This window comes from Neopelma chrysocephalum, unplaced genomic scaffold, assembly GCF_003984885.1.
Source record: "Neopelma chrysocephalum unplaced genomic scaffold, ASM398488v2 Primary Assembly neopelma1_274, whole genome shotgun sequence".
Lineage (NCBI taxonomy): Eukaryota > Metazoa > Chordata > Aves > Passeriformes > Pipridae > Neopelma > Neopelma chrysocephalum.
In genome coordinates this window covers 1,907,151-1,920,630 of record NW_020897936.1, presented here as the reverse complement: position 1 = coordinate 1,920,630, position 13,480 = coordinate 1,907,151, and the positions used below count along the sequence as shown (strand labels likewise).

Genomic DNA, 13,480 nt, shown 5'->3' with positions numbered 1-13,480 from the left:
TTGCCATAAATTACTTGAAGAACAATTAATGTTTCCAGATGCACAAATTCAAGCCAGCAAGTTTTGGAACTGTTTTATGCTTATATTTATGGCATCTAAACACAAACTTTAAATCTCACATTCCAGAAAAATCAGTACTTTCCTACTAGTACATAGCACCACTATAACCAAACTATAGTACAAGCTGGACTTGAGGTAGCTGAGACAAAGGGTTATTTGCCACATTATAGATACCAACTCCCAAGAAAGGTAGAGAGAGCTCATTATAAGAAAATAAACAAAATATGTAATAAGAAAGGCATTACAAAACTCTGAAGACCTTTCTAAGCTGGAGACAATACCCCTGTTAAAGAGGTTCTCACACCACACCAAATACTTCAGCAAAGCACTAAACACTTTGATACACTAGAGCAACAAATCTCTACCACAGTTGACAAATGTAAATTGTTATTCAACTCAAAAAAGTCATCAGTCCATGTAGTACCATTGATTCTTTATCACCTCAATTGTTATTTGCTGTGATTTAGAAGACTGAGAGCCTCCTGCTTATTCCTGGGTTATATTTCACTTTTTCACGGAAATAAGAAATCTCAGCCTTACCAAAGTTGCCAGAAAGACACAAGGTTCATTTCCAATTCACTTCAGCTCACACTTTCTCCCTGCTGCCCAAACACAGAAAGATGAGCTACCTACTGAGAATGAAAGGAAGGCAGCTTCGAGTGCCAGCCCGACCCAGCTTGGCAGAAATTCAACTGGTTGCTGCCAAGTCAAGGGACTACAAGTCAGTCAGCACTGCAATACTGTAAAGATATTTTAAGACAAGACTTACTGTTGTGTAGTCACCCTCACCTTGTGGAGTCAGTCAGTGCATTTTCCAGCCTTTTGGAGACGCTTGAGAGTAAAAAGGCGCCGGAGCTTTGAGAATCGAGGGGGTGGATCTCTGGGGATGAAATCCCAGCTCACAACTGGAAGTGGAAAATATCAAAATGTTATCACAATTGCCTCAAGTATGCAGGCTAATTCAAACTCAACTCCAAGATAAGCATGTGTGCACACAGCACAGCCAGGGAAATGGTTCTCTGCTGTGAAATGGGTTTTCAGCAGCATTAGCAGGGACAGAAACCTTGAAAATTCATTGTGCACACTTACAAGTCTGGTGTCAGAACTACCCACAGGCTCCTCACCCCTTCTCATCCCCAAGACCATCAGTCTCACTCCAAAGGCACGACTTCCCTGCGCCCAGAGACAAAAGGCCCTGATTCTCCAAACTCTGATCAGACACAGGGTTCCACAGCAGTCTGGGGGTCAGCCTAACACATCTAAGGAGCTTGGGCTATTTTCAAGGCATTCTGCTTGAAAAAGGAATGGATTGTTTAATCACAATAAAAATAAAGCACACAAGAGCTTAAGGCACGACATGATGTCCATAATCATAATCTCATCCACGGAGTTGCAAAAGCCTAGATTATTCTGCTTAATATAGCCTCTGGAACTTGGAAGCCAAACTGCTCAGAAAAAAAAACCTCTGCTTTATCATTTGTACCTCCCTTGTCCCCAAAAATTCTTCAGTTCAATTTAATTTATATTCTTAGAACCATATGTGGTCAAACGCAGAAGCCCAGAGGTAAAAATCTGCATTCTCCTTCAGGTACCAACAGACAGGACAATCTGAAACTGCAATTTTCAGCTCCATCCCAGTAACATTTGTCCCAAACTCACACTACAATCCAAATGCAAACAAATGAAATGCAATAATCCCTTATTAAGACATCCTCCCCCCATTTGCAACAACACCCAACCATTCTGCTTGCTGTTCTCAATTTGCATCAGCATTCTATTGTCTGCAGAAACATGCATAAGCAGACTTGCCAAACCTCTTAAAGATTCAAAGGCTGGGAAAAGAAAAGAATTTCTGAAAGCTGGATACAGTGGTCTGTAAACACATTCACACTTCTTTCCTAATTATGGCCTGGTGCAAAGGCAGCATCTGAGAAAGGCTTCTTAGCAAGAAACTCTGCATATTAAAAAAAAACCAATCAAGATGTCCACACATTTGGCAGTTTATCAACTATCTCTGAGGGTCAGATAGGACTGGGAGCTGAGAATTACCTCAAATGGTGTTTTCAGAACTAAAAATGCTAAAATTATCATTTGGAGGGATGCTTCAGCTCACATTTCAGGAACATAAAACACTAATATCCCAGTTATCTGACACTGCAGTGCCACAAAAAGGAATGCAGGTGGATGTTTGTACTACTGTCTACATGTGGGGACTAATTAGGCACTGTCACTTTTGCAAACCACCTAGACTTTGAATTTGCACAAATTTAATAGATATACATTATATAGGTAAGCATATAGAGTGACACAACCCAAACATTAATGCCTCAGAACACCCCTGCTATGTGGAGTCAAATCTTTGTAGAAACAATACCAAATAAGAGAAGGTTTTCACAGCAGAAATCCTAAATCATCATGAAGACTGTGCAGCTCAGGCTATGCCACAGCCAGACAGCTCTTTCAAGCCTGCTCCTCCCACTCCAAAATAAGACTTGAATCTACTGTAGTGGTGTTTTGTACTATTCAGTTATATTTATAACCATAGATGCATTTCCTAATGTAAGTAGAATTCAGTGATTAGATTAGCTGGCAAATGATGAAAGGAGTCTGAGCAAAACTGTACAACAAACCAAGCTCGGAGTAAAATTACTTAATCCTTTGCAGTTCAAATGCAAGTTCATCTTTCTCAACATCATCTACTCGTAACCAATCTATTCATCACACACGCACACCACAAACCCTCTCGCCCTCTCAGGCACTACTACAGTGCAATGGCAACGTTTCAAATCAACTTAAATTAGGCTGTACTACATTCCACTACATGATATCATGCAACAGATGTTACTCGAAGAACACCCAGGACAATTATTCAGGATAAAGTGCTGTAATCTGAATGGCGAAATTAATGGGTATCCTATATGAAATTGCTGTAGTCCTCATCTAGTTTTGTGCTGAGATTCAGAACTTGAATATTGCCTGAGTTTGCAGTAGTCAACCCAGACACTTAGACTGGCAACCAGAAACAAGAACTATTCTTATCTTACTTAAGCTCAGTAATTTTGTTATCAATAGATAAGCCAGAACTCCAGTTAACCCTTTAGTTCTGCAGTGACCAGTGAGTCAGGTGAAGCATTATGAAGCTCAAATGAAACGTACTTCCAAGAGGCAAGAGGTACCCCCATGCCTCAGCTGTTTTGTAACCTTCATTCTCCTTTGAAAATGTCATGTTTTGAAAATTAAAGCAGAAAAGCTAGTTCATCCAACTTAACTCACAGCAAACTTTGCTAACAGCTGTTCTGTTGGAAGAATGGCTGCCCATTACCTCAAACAGATATGAAAGCTTTCCACATACCACAATTTGTAAGGTATTTATAACTAACACTGGCAGCTTGCACTCATACTTGCAACACACGTATAAATAAGTGATGTTTTACATAAGCAAGAGCAACCTCAGAAATGCATTCTTTGTTTTTAAATCATAAGGACATCGTTCCATAGCTACTGGGCTCTTCTGACGATGCAGAACTCCCCAGTGCCTTTAAGTAACGTACTTCCAAACTCAGGAGTGGCTTTTCTGGTTTGAAATTTAATATGGCTCAAACTTGGCTCTAAAATACAGGTCTGCAAAACAAACTTTAAAAAGATTTGGAGGGAAGTGGTCAACTGTTTAATCCAACAAGAGAGTTTTTTTCAATCAATGAACATTCCCACAATCTTTCTGACCAGGCATCGCAGCAGCATTTTAACACACAAGAAGTAAAGCCTAAAAAAAACCTGAAATGGCAGGTCAGCAGAACAAAAGCGCCACACAAGGTGAGCACAAAGCCAGCAGAGGCCCCCGTTCCCACCAGGTGTTCCCACGCAGTGGCACCGCACCGGGGCCCCACAGACACCCCAAAGCAAGGCTGTCCTGCACCCCAGACAGCTGCGGGGAGGAAAGAGGGGTCAGGGCACGGCACGGACAGACCCTCTGCAAGCACTGGGGCAGGCTGTGCTTTGCTCAGTCCTGGGCACGGAGCCCCGGCGGGCCCCGGACCGGTGCAGGCTCCGGAGCAGCTCGGAGCCCACCCACCCCCGTGTTTGCTGCGCAGGGGCCGCGTCCTGCCCTTCCTCCCTCCCTCCGGGGTGACCCCGTGGGACCGCCCCACGACCCGCTCCCGGTCCGGTGGGGAGATGTGGACACAGGGAGATGGATAGGGATCCACGCGTATGCAGACGCGTCGCGATCGTCCTTGGGAGGTCGTCGCTTCACAGCGTATTGCGAAAAGGGTTTTTTATGCATCGCGGTCGCCAGCAGAGCCCGACAGCGAACAGCCCCGGCAAACCCACCCCGGCCCGGCCACGCGAAGGGAGCGGCCACCCCAGCACCTCCCTCCATCCATCCCAGCCCTGCACGGCACTGGGGAAACGCCGGGGTACCGCGGGATCCCTCGCATCCCAACCCGGCCCCGCTCCTGCCGAAGGGTCGGTGAGCCGGGGCCGCTCCCCGCACGGCTCCCGCACAGCCCCGGGCCGGGCTGCGCTCCCTGGGACCGGCAACTTGTTGGTCGGGCAGCGCTGCGCCGGGCGAGGCTGCGCGGGGGCAGCGGGGCTGGAGCTCCCGGAGGCGCGCTGTGCCCGCACCCCGAGCGCTGCCCGCACCCTCCGAGCGGTGCCTGAGCCCCGAGCCCCGCAGCACCGAGCGCTGCCCGAACCCTTCGAGCTCTGCCCGCACCCCGAGCCCCGGAGCCCCACGGCTCCGAGCGCTGCCCGCACCCTTCCAGAGGTGCCCGCATCCCCCGAGCCCCGCAGCACCGAGCGGCGCCCGCATCCCCCGAGCCCCGCAGCAGCCGCCGCTCAGCCCGCGCCGAGTGTTCCCCCTCCCGGTGCCGGGCAGGGACCGCACGCTCCGTGCGCTGTGCACCGGCGGGGCAGGGCGAGGGTCCCCGCGGGCTCCTACCGGGCACGGCGTTACTGCGGCACCGCGGGGCGCCCGAGCCCCGCCGCTCTCCCGCCTCCTCCCCTCCGTCGCCCCGCTCGCCCGTCGCCGCCGCGGCCCCGCCGCTCCCGCAGCCGCCGCGGAGCGGGCTCGGCGCAGACCCCCGCGGGGAGGGCAGGAAGCGCGTCATCACTGCGGGCCGCTCGCGCCCTCCGCCCGCCCGCCCGGCGCTGAGGGACCGCGGGACGGAGCCCGGCCCCGGCGGGGGGACAGACAGACAGAGCCCCGGCCCCGGCGGGGGGACAGAGCCCGCCTCAGCGGGTACCTGTGCGTGAGGGACAGGCACCTCCGCCGGCCGCCACCCGCACCGGGGCGGGGAGGCAGCGCCGCTCCCGCTCCGCCCGCCCGGCACCGCGGGCACCGCGGGAGAGACGGCGGCTCCTCGGGGAGGGGGAGGAGGAGGAGGAGGAGGAAGGTCGGAGCAGTCCCGCGAGGAGGAGGATGAGCCCGCCCGGCCCCTCGGGCAGCGCTGAGCCCCCCGCGCCCTGCCCCCCGGGCACAGGGTGACAAACACACACGGGCACAGCACCGCAGCGCCCGCGGGTTGTGCCGTACGAAGCGTGTACAAGTAATGGGATCAGTCAGGTCGGAAAAGACCTCTGGGATCATCGAGTCCAACCTGTGACCAAACACCACCTTGTCACCCAGACCAGGGCTTCATTAAGCACCTCCAGGGTCGGTGACTCCACCACCTCTCTGGAAAGCCCTTCCCAATGTCTACTCACTCTTTCTGTGAAGAAATTCTTCCTGATGTTCGACTTAAACTTTCCCTAGCATAAGTTGAAGCCATTTCCTCTCATCCTATCGCTGGTTGCCTTGGAAAAGAGATCCCCACCTGGCTGCACCCTCCTTTCAGGGAGTCGTAGAGAGCAATAAGGTCACACATGAGCCTCCTCCAGGCTGAGCCTCCCCAGCTCCCTGAGCTGCTCCTCATCAGACCCGTGCTCCAGACCCTTCCCTGCTCTGTTCCCTTCTCTGGACCTGCTCCAGCCCCTCAAGGTCCTTCCTAAACTGAGGGGCCCAGAGCTGGACACAGCACTGAGGTGTGGCCTCACCAGTGCCCACCACAGGGGAAGAATCCCCTCCCTGCTCCTGCTGCCACACTGTTCCTGACACAGCCAGGACACAACACCAGCAACAAATGGGCTGCAAAGCAAAGGAGACTCAGGGCTTTCCTTACACCTCTCTGAACTGTTCTACCACTGTGAGATTGTGTAAGTGGTTTCCATACCAATATATTGATACCAGCACGAGAAACAGTTACGCCTACAGAAATCCCTTACATGAATTAGTGTCATGCATACTGAGGCCTCTATCTGTAAAAGTGCAGCAGCTAAAAATCATGCAATTAAAGTAATTTAATCTGATTTAGTTGAAGTACAGCCATTAGTATACATTTTTACTTGTAACCAGATTAAAGATCTGCCTCAGTCTACAGCTGGTTTTGCTTTCCAGAGTAATTTTGCTGCAACAAGTTAACCCTAAGTCTGTAGTTACAAAAACTAACTAGGTTACCTTGTACACCCACCTTACAGCGTTCAAAGCATCACGATGTTAACATCATTATAGTAATAGTTACTCAAAGCTGCGTCAGCTTTAGCAAAGGAACAAGTGTCTTTTAATTAAAACAGACACTATACAGGGTTTGCTTTGTAACTTGCCAACACTTGCCAATATACCAGTTTTACAAATGAGTTACTGTTATCATATTGTTACTAAAGAGATACTATCCTGACTCCTATAAAAAGAAGAGATAACTGAAGTATTTCTTGTGCTTTAGAGGTAGTTTTGCACATACAGGTTACCTATGAACAGCCATAACACTTTGCATAAAGAGCAGTTTGGGGATTGTTTGGGGTTTTTTCCCTGGCCTTTTACTACCATGATGATAATCCTCCAACAGTGTGGTTTTCCCTATTTGGCATTCAACTTTAACTTCCTTCCTAAAAATATCCATAAATTTCATTCTTTTCTTTGTGCAGTATTATCCTATTTTCTGGCTGCAATATTGCTTCAAAAGAATCTTCCTCTACTCCATGGCTATCCTTGATTGCCTTAGCTTTTCCTGCCTTCCCTTTTAAACTTTTTCCCAGCCTGTGTGTTCTCTCACACAGAAAAGTGCAAGGCCACAATTCCAGTCTCTCCTGTCCTTGTCATTCCTCTGTTCTCCTCTTTCCTCTCAGTTCACAGGAAGGCTGGTTAAACCTCTGTGCTGCAAGCAGCTACTTTGACATCTCTGCAAAGAGATTTAGCAAAATGCCCCCAGAAATACCTCCCAAATCAAACAGAACCAAATTTTACTCCAGTATGGATGCAATGGCAAGACCAGGATCCCCTGTACCATTTTTATGTCATGCTACTCCCAACACAACTGTGTGTCTGGACACACTGACTGTGTCCCTTTGCACCCAGCCAGTGACTTGCTTTGGGGCACAAACCAGCTCTTCTTTCCCCTGCAGGGTGGTCTGAGCACTTCCCTGCAATCCACAGTAAGAATCCATGATAAAACTATCACAAGAATTAAAAAGGTATTCTGTCAATCTGTCATGTGAGGATCCAGCTTTTGTTATTTCAGTAATGAGAAATATCCATATTTTTGCTTCAGTAGAGTGGATACAGAGAACAGAAGTATAACTTCCTGGTTCCTTTACAGTATTTCAGCTTATACAAATTTGCAGATAGGTGCACTTCCCTTGGGAAAAAAATTATAGTAACATTATAGCTGAATCTGAAAGCATTTACATCAATGTATTCATAAGACCCAACGCTTCTTTAGCATTTCCAAAGAAGCTTTGGTCTTTATTTTCTATTCAGTCTTCCACTGGTTTCCTGGAGTATAATTAGACTGATTTTAGCAGTTTGGAGTTTGAGATATTAGTATCTGTGTGGCATAATAATCTCCTGAGAGTAAATCAGACTCCAGTTGCAGTTACCAGCTGTGACAGGTAATGTTTATGATTCACTCTGATTGAGTGGAGAATAACTTTAAAAAAAACCCACCACATTTCTAAGCTTTATTTGTATTCAGGGAACATTTTAAAATTGAGACATTCAATTGGACACCTGACTTCCTTCCATCCCATCTATTCTAACACTTTATCTTTACATCTTCTAATTACTAAACCCCAGAGTTGTAGGGGGATCAGGGATGTTCTCTAGTGGTTTGCCAGTGATGTTGGGGATGTTTTTTTCCCCCCCCAGCTCAGGAGGCAGATGTTAATCTCCAAAAACTGTCATGAAGCATCCACACAAACTATCCATAAATGATGTCATACTTGTTCATAGCCCTCTGTTAATCCTTGTATTGTAGCATTCTGGTACTTAAAATATCCTGTGGATGAGAGCAACACTGGCATATTTGCTGATGCTTTGGGTGAACTAGAGCTTAGCCAAGTGTGTGTGTGGGGGCCTTCAGTGAAGTATGTTATAAACAGTTCTCTCATCAGTCCTTTCAAATACATTTGAAATCAGTGTCTCAGAACAGGCACATTAAAATGCAGCACAAGTCATACCCAAGCACATAAACTAGATTCTGTGAGTGTGACAGGACTGTGCTAATAATTAAATTAGGAAGTTTCGAAAGTTGTGTTTAAGACACGTATTTATAAAATGACATTTGGAATGAGTCAAAGTTACCCTTGATGAATAACATTAAGCAAAACTCAGCACTGTCATTATTACTTCAGCATTAGCAGGCTGTGATGGTTCTGAGTGCTCTAACAGCCCTTTATGGCCCTGACCACCCTCACTGGGGGCCTCCACCCACACCCTCTGCCCACGTGGCCCAGGAGCTCCATATAAACTCAGCCTGGGCCTTTAGCCCCTGTGTGAGCTGGACTAGGGGACTGTTGCTCTGGGCTCTGCGAGTAACACTACAGTTTGTAGCCCAAATTCCTGTTCTGGCTTTGAACCTGCTTTGTGCATGGGCCTGCTGTAGACACCACTAGACTGTGTCTGACCCTTCACTAGATGTCATCCTGACCTGTGGATTGGCTTCCTGGCTGCATCTTGGATCTGCTTTATTGATGCAAACCTCTCTAGAGCTTTGGGCTCTTGACTGAGCCTGTCTTGTTACTCTCACTGGGTACTGTAGGGTGGCTCCTGGTTTTCTTTGCTCTGTTAAAATGTCCAGGCCAAGAGGTACTGCTGCATCTTTGTGTAGCTGGTTCTGGTGTTCTACCAGCCCTACTAGGAGGTGTCTTTGAGGAGCCAGTCCAGGCTTGTGGTATTAATTCAGACAGGCTCTTACTGTTCTGCTCTCTTTGGTCAAAACAAACAAGTGGATTGTAATTCTGACTTTGTATTTATGGCAATTATAACTTTATAGTTGGAGAATTTTTCTTTCCTCTGCTTGACTAACACCTATTTAGGTGTTCCTGAAAAGATTGATAATTTCTTTGGGGTTCTTATGTTCTCCTCTGCATCATTATAACTTCATGCTTTTCAAAATCTAGTAGAGCCCTCTCATTTTAGCTTTAATTTGTGAATCCTGTTAGCTCTCTAGATCACTTCTGCTGTTCTGATACTGAGCTGATTAACTTCTGGTTTGTATTTGTACACAGGCTTTTCCTTTTCTCTTTGAACTTCTCTTTACCAACTGAGTTTAACAATGCTGGGACATACCTTCAGTTTGTCCCAATCATGTGGATTCTTAAGTCTCTCCTTTAGTACTCACAGGTATTTCAAACTGTAGAGTTTGGATTGTTAACTTGGATCTGCACAAAGGGTAGCTTTTTGGTACCATGGAGCCTGGGGTTGTGGGCAGTCCATGGGCTTCATGAAGACTGAATTATCTCTGCTACCTTGAGTTATATTGCTGTCATTTGACTTTACCAGAGTCACCACCACTCCCTCCCTCCCTTCCTTGGACAGTATCTCAAGACCTCACTGGGCTGAGAGGCAGCAAAAGGCCCTTGTGCTACAGGTGGACAAGGCATAGAGGAAGGGGGGATGGTTCTGATTTTCTTCCCCATTACTCACCCCCACTTGTAGTTCCCAGGTACCCACCAGTGGGTGGAAAACACCCTGTGCCACATCTTGTGCTCGATGTATTCAGTGAAGGTCTTGAGCATGTGAGAGGAAAGTGGAGTTCTGGGTACCAATTTTACTGTTTGCCTGGTGTAAACACTACCCCTGTTTTCCTTTTAGGCTTCATCCACCTTCCTTATCCATTCCATACCAGTGCACTACACAAACCCCCCAGCATCACTGTGCTACCACAACCATGCTCTGAACTTACATTGGCTTTTTCATTCTTGGAGCAATTGGACCTTCCAGTGAACTTTTCCCTGGTCCTGCTTAAGACTGACTTCTGTAAGGGAGTAGGTTATTATTAAGAGACATTACAGCATTGCTGAATCTTACTCTTTCAGGAATTATTTTATTACAAAAAAATTCTCTTTGGCTGGCTGCCCTTAACAAAGACATGGGGTAACTGGAGGGTTCATATCTGTCTCATCTCATATGGGCAGGCTTACAGTGTTCTAGGTCATGCACGAAGCTGTAGCAATCTTGTCATGACTTAACCAATTTTTCCTAGCTCTGCTAATTCTAGTTATGATGAAAAGACAATGCACTGTCTCTCAATGCAGGATCAGCTGATCTTATCAAATTCTTTTTTAGCCCTGTGGTTACAAAATACAATATGAAAGAGAAATTGAATTTCTCTCTTCTAGTAGTTGTTACATCTGCAGGAAACCAGTCAGCCATTTCTGAATGAGAAAAAGAGTTTACAGGGTTAACAGCATTGCTGAGGAATACTCAAGACCAAGACTGCAGAAAACAAAGGGGATGTTTTGGTACCTAAACTTCAAGGGAACAGCAGTTTCAAGAGCTCAAAGAGAATGAGGGATAGGATTGTAATTCAGATCTGGTTCCCACAGAAAATGTCAGTCCCAGCCAAGTTAATGGGACACAGATTTGGCAATGTGGGAGGTCAGGAGACTAAGTACATCCCTCACAAATGTATCCCACATAGTACCAGAGTGGCAGGGTCATAAATTGATCCCCAGCCAATCAGTCTGCTGCTCTCAAGTGTGGCATTTGTATCATCAGAAAAATTCTGGCTCCCAAACACTGTTTTCTGTGGTGCTGCCCCTCAGAAGGCAACTCAAGTTGCCTTTTGATTAAAAATCAAATGGCTTCTGATAAACATATTAACATTTATGTTTGCAGCTGAACTATGTTCCAGTCTGATGAGCACTTCCAGAACTGCTGCAAGAAGGATCAGAAAATAAACATGAGGACAGTTGTCCAAAACCCTGCATGCATCCAAGTGATAATTCTCACTGTGAACAGTAAGTAATACAGAACCTCTGAGTTCCAGATATTCCTGAGTATAAATAGAGATGCTTTTCCATGTTGTTTTTAAAAACACCTACTAAATTCCTGTTTATTTTTAAAAGTTTGCCCATCTTATTTTTTCTGGTCAATTATCCAGAGACAGAGCACAGTTTGCTGCACAAATTGCACATGCAAATATTGTATTACAGTTTTGAAAATAGATTTTAGCCTTCTAAACTGCTTGGCCATTATATGGAGTGATCCAAATTGGATGTGACTTGTATGGAATTATGTCGAACTTTTTGCTTTGTCTGAAACTCATATCATGCAGCAATAATGGTGTTTTTTCATTTGCCTGTGTTTTCAGGATGCTGATAAAGCACTGGAGCAGTGCCAGGTATTTTAGGAAATACATTACTGTTTCCCTGGCTCCCCAGATGTTACAGTACATTAACTTTGTTGCTGGAATAAAGAGTAATTTTTTACTGTGTTTCTTTAACTACTGTGATTCGGTGTTAGAGAAAAATCTTTGCCATTAAAGTGAGATGTTGTTAGCACCTTGTCTGTAAACAAATAATTTAGATGACATGCACTGTAAGGTATGTAACTGGTTCCTTTATCTTTTACCATCTCCTTCAATGGCTGGCAAGAGCTGCACCTCATTTTTATCATGTGGTTTTATTGTTCAGAATTATCGATTATTTGTTGTGCTTTATAACAGAAACAGTCTTTGATGCTTGAAAACAATGAAACACAGACTTGGACATATTTAAATGGATCCAACAGATGCATTATCTGAGCCTGTGTGGTACCAGAGGACAGAGCTATAGTTGACACAGGATTATTTCCTGCTGGAGGCTTGCCAAAGAAAAATTGGCATCAGTGGAACTATTCTTTATTGGGAGCCTCCTCTACTGTGTGTTTAATGAAATGCTCACATCTGGGCCCACAGGGTGGACTCCGTGTGTACAGGCAGTGAAACTCTTCCAAATCAATTTTTATTTGCAAACTTTTCACTCAAGGAAAAAACCCCCCCGAGGCTCCGCTCCGGGGCCCTGTGGCTACTTTAGTGCTACTTCAGCACCGCCCCGGCTTTGTGGGGCTGAGCTGTTAGATGAGCTCTGTTCCTTCCTCTGCTTCCCGTGCTGGGCTCCCTTTATGGCCACCCAGGGATTTGCATGGCACGGCCCCAGGTTCCTCAGGCAGCCAGCACTGCTGCAGCTATTGATCTGTGCTGGGGAGCCAGGGAATGAAGTCACAGGAAAATGAGCTGTGTTTGGGACGGTCACTCCTGAGCTGAGGCGTGTGGGGGGCCAGAGGGCAGGAAGAGATCCATCACCTCAGCTGACGGGGAGCTGCCGCAGGGATTCCTCAGTCCAGTTCTTCCTGAGGTGTTCCTGTTGCTTCCCTGTCCTTGTAGCCTTGACCTCAACAACTGCAGTGGGTGCTGTGCCCAGGTGGAACTCAGCACCGAGCTGTGGGCAGGGGTTTGGGTGCTCTGCAAAGCGGGGGGCTGCCTTTCTGCACAGCCAGAGGGAAGTGCTGCTGAGTCCTTACTCTTGCTATACCAGATTGCTGGTCTTAGTTTAAACTAACTTCTCACATACCTGGGAATCTGGTTGAATATCTGTCTAGGTGTTTGGATTCATGTGAGATATCTTGTTGCTTTTTGGTTTTTTGTTTGGTTTTTTTTGGTTGTTTTATGTTTTGGTTTTTTTTAGCATGTGAACCAAATCCTCAGGCCTGCTCAAACAGGAGGAGTAGAAGAATTCCTTCTTTTCCTTTTTGTTAAGCAGCATTTGTACATACAAACACAGGTTACTGTGTGTTAAGCTCATGCTCTTGCTTAACAGTATTTTACTGCATTGCTGACAAATACTCACCTAGGCTCTGAGGAGAAAAAAGTGGGGATGGAAGATAAGGGAACTTCTTCCTCATGGCTGGTGGCAATGCTTTGAATAGTCCAAGAGCTCTGAAAGAATTGCAATATGTTGGTGGAATTTTGCTCCATAAACCACAAGTGTGCATAGAACTAGACAGTAAGTTGGGGTCCAAAAGGAATTCCTGTGCAGAGGGCAGGAGGTTCTTTATAGCCTGTCTTCTGCAATAAAGTCTTCAGTCAGTTTATCCAATGCCATCCAAAGGGGGGAAGAATGCAAC

The 13,480-nt window shown here is 46.4% G+C and overlaps 1 protein-coding gene across 2 annotated transcripts in view; it reads right to left on the bottom strand.

Annotated features, from left to right (window-relative positions):
* TLN2 (talin 2) overlaps positions 1-5,066 on the bottom strand; it is a 159,212-nt gene extending 154,146 nt beyond the window's left edge. For both annotated transcript variants that reach the window (XM_027704353.1, XM_027704354.1), the window contains exons 1-2: positions 5,000-5,066; positions 850-965 (exon numbers count right to left, since the gene is read on the bottom strand). The gene's annotated coding sequence lies outside the window, so the exon portion shown is untranslated. The remainder of the gene's footprint in view (positions 1-849; positions 966-4,999) is intronic.
* Positions 5,067-13,480: the final 8,414 nt, after the last annotated feature.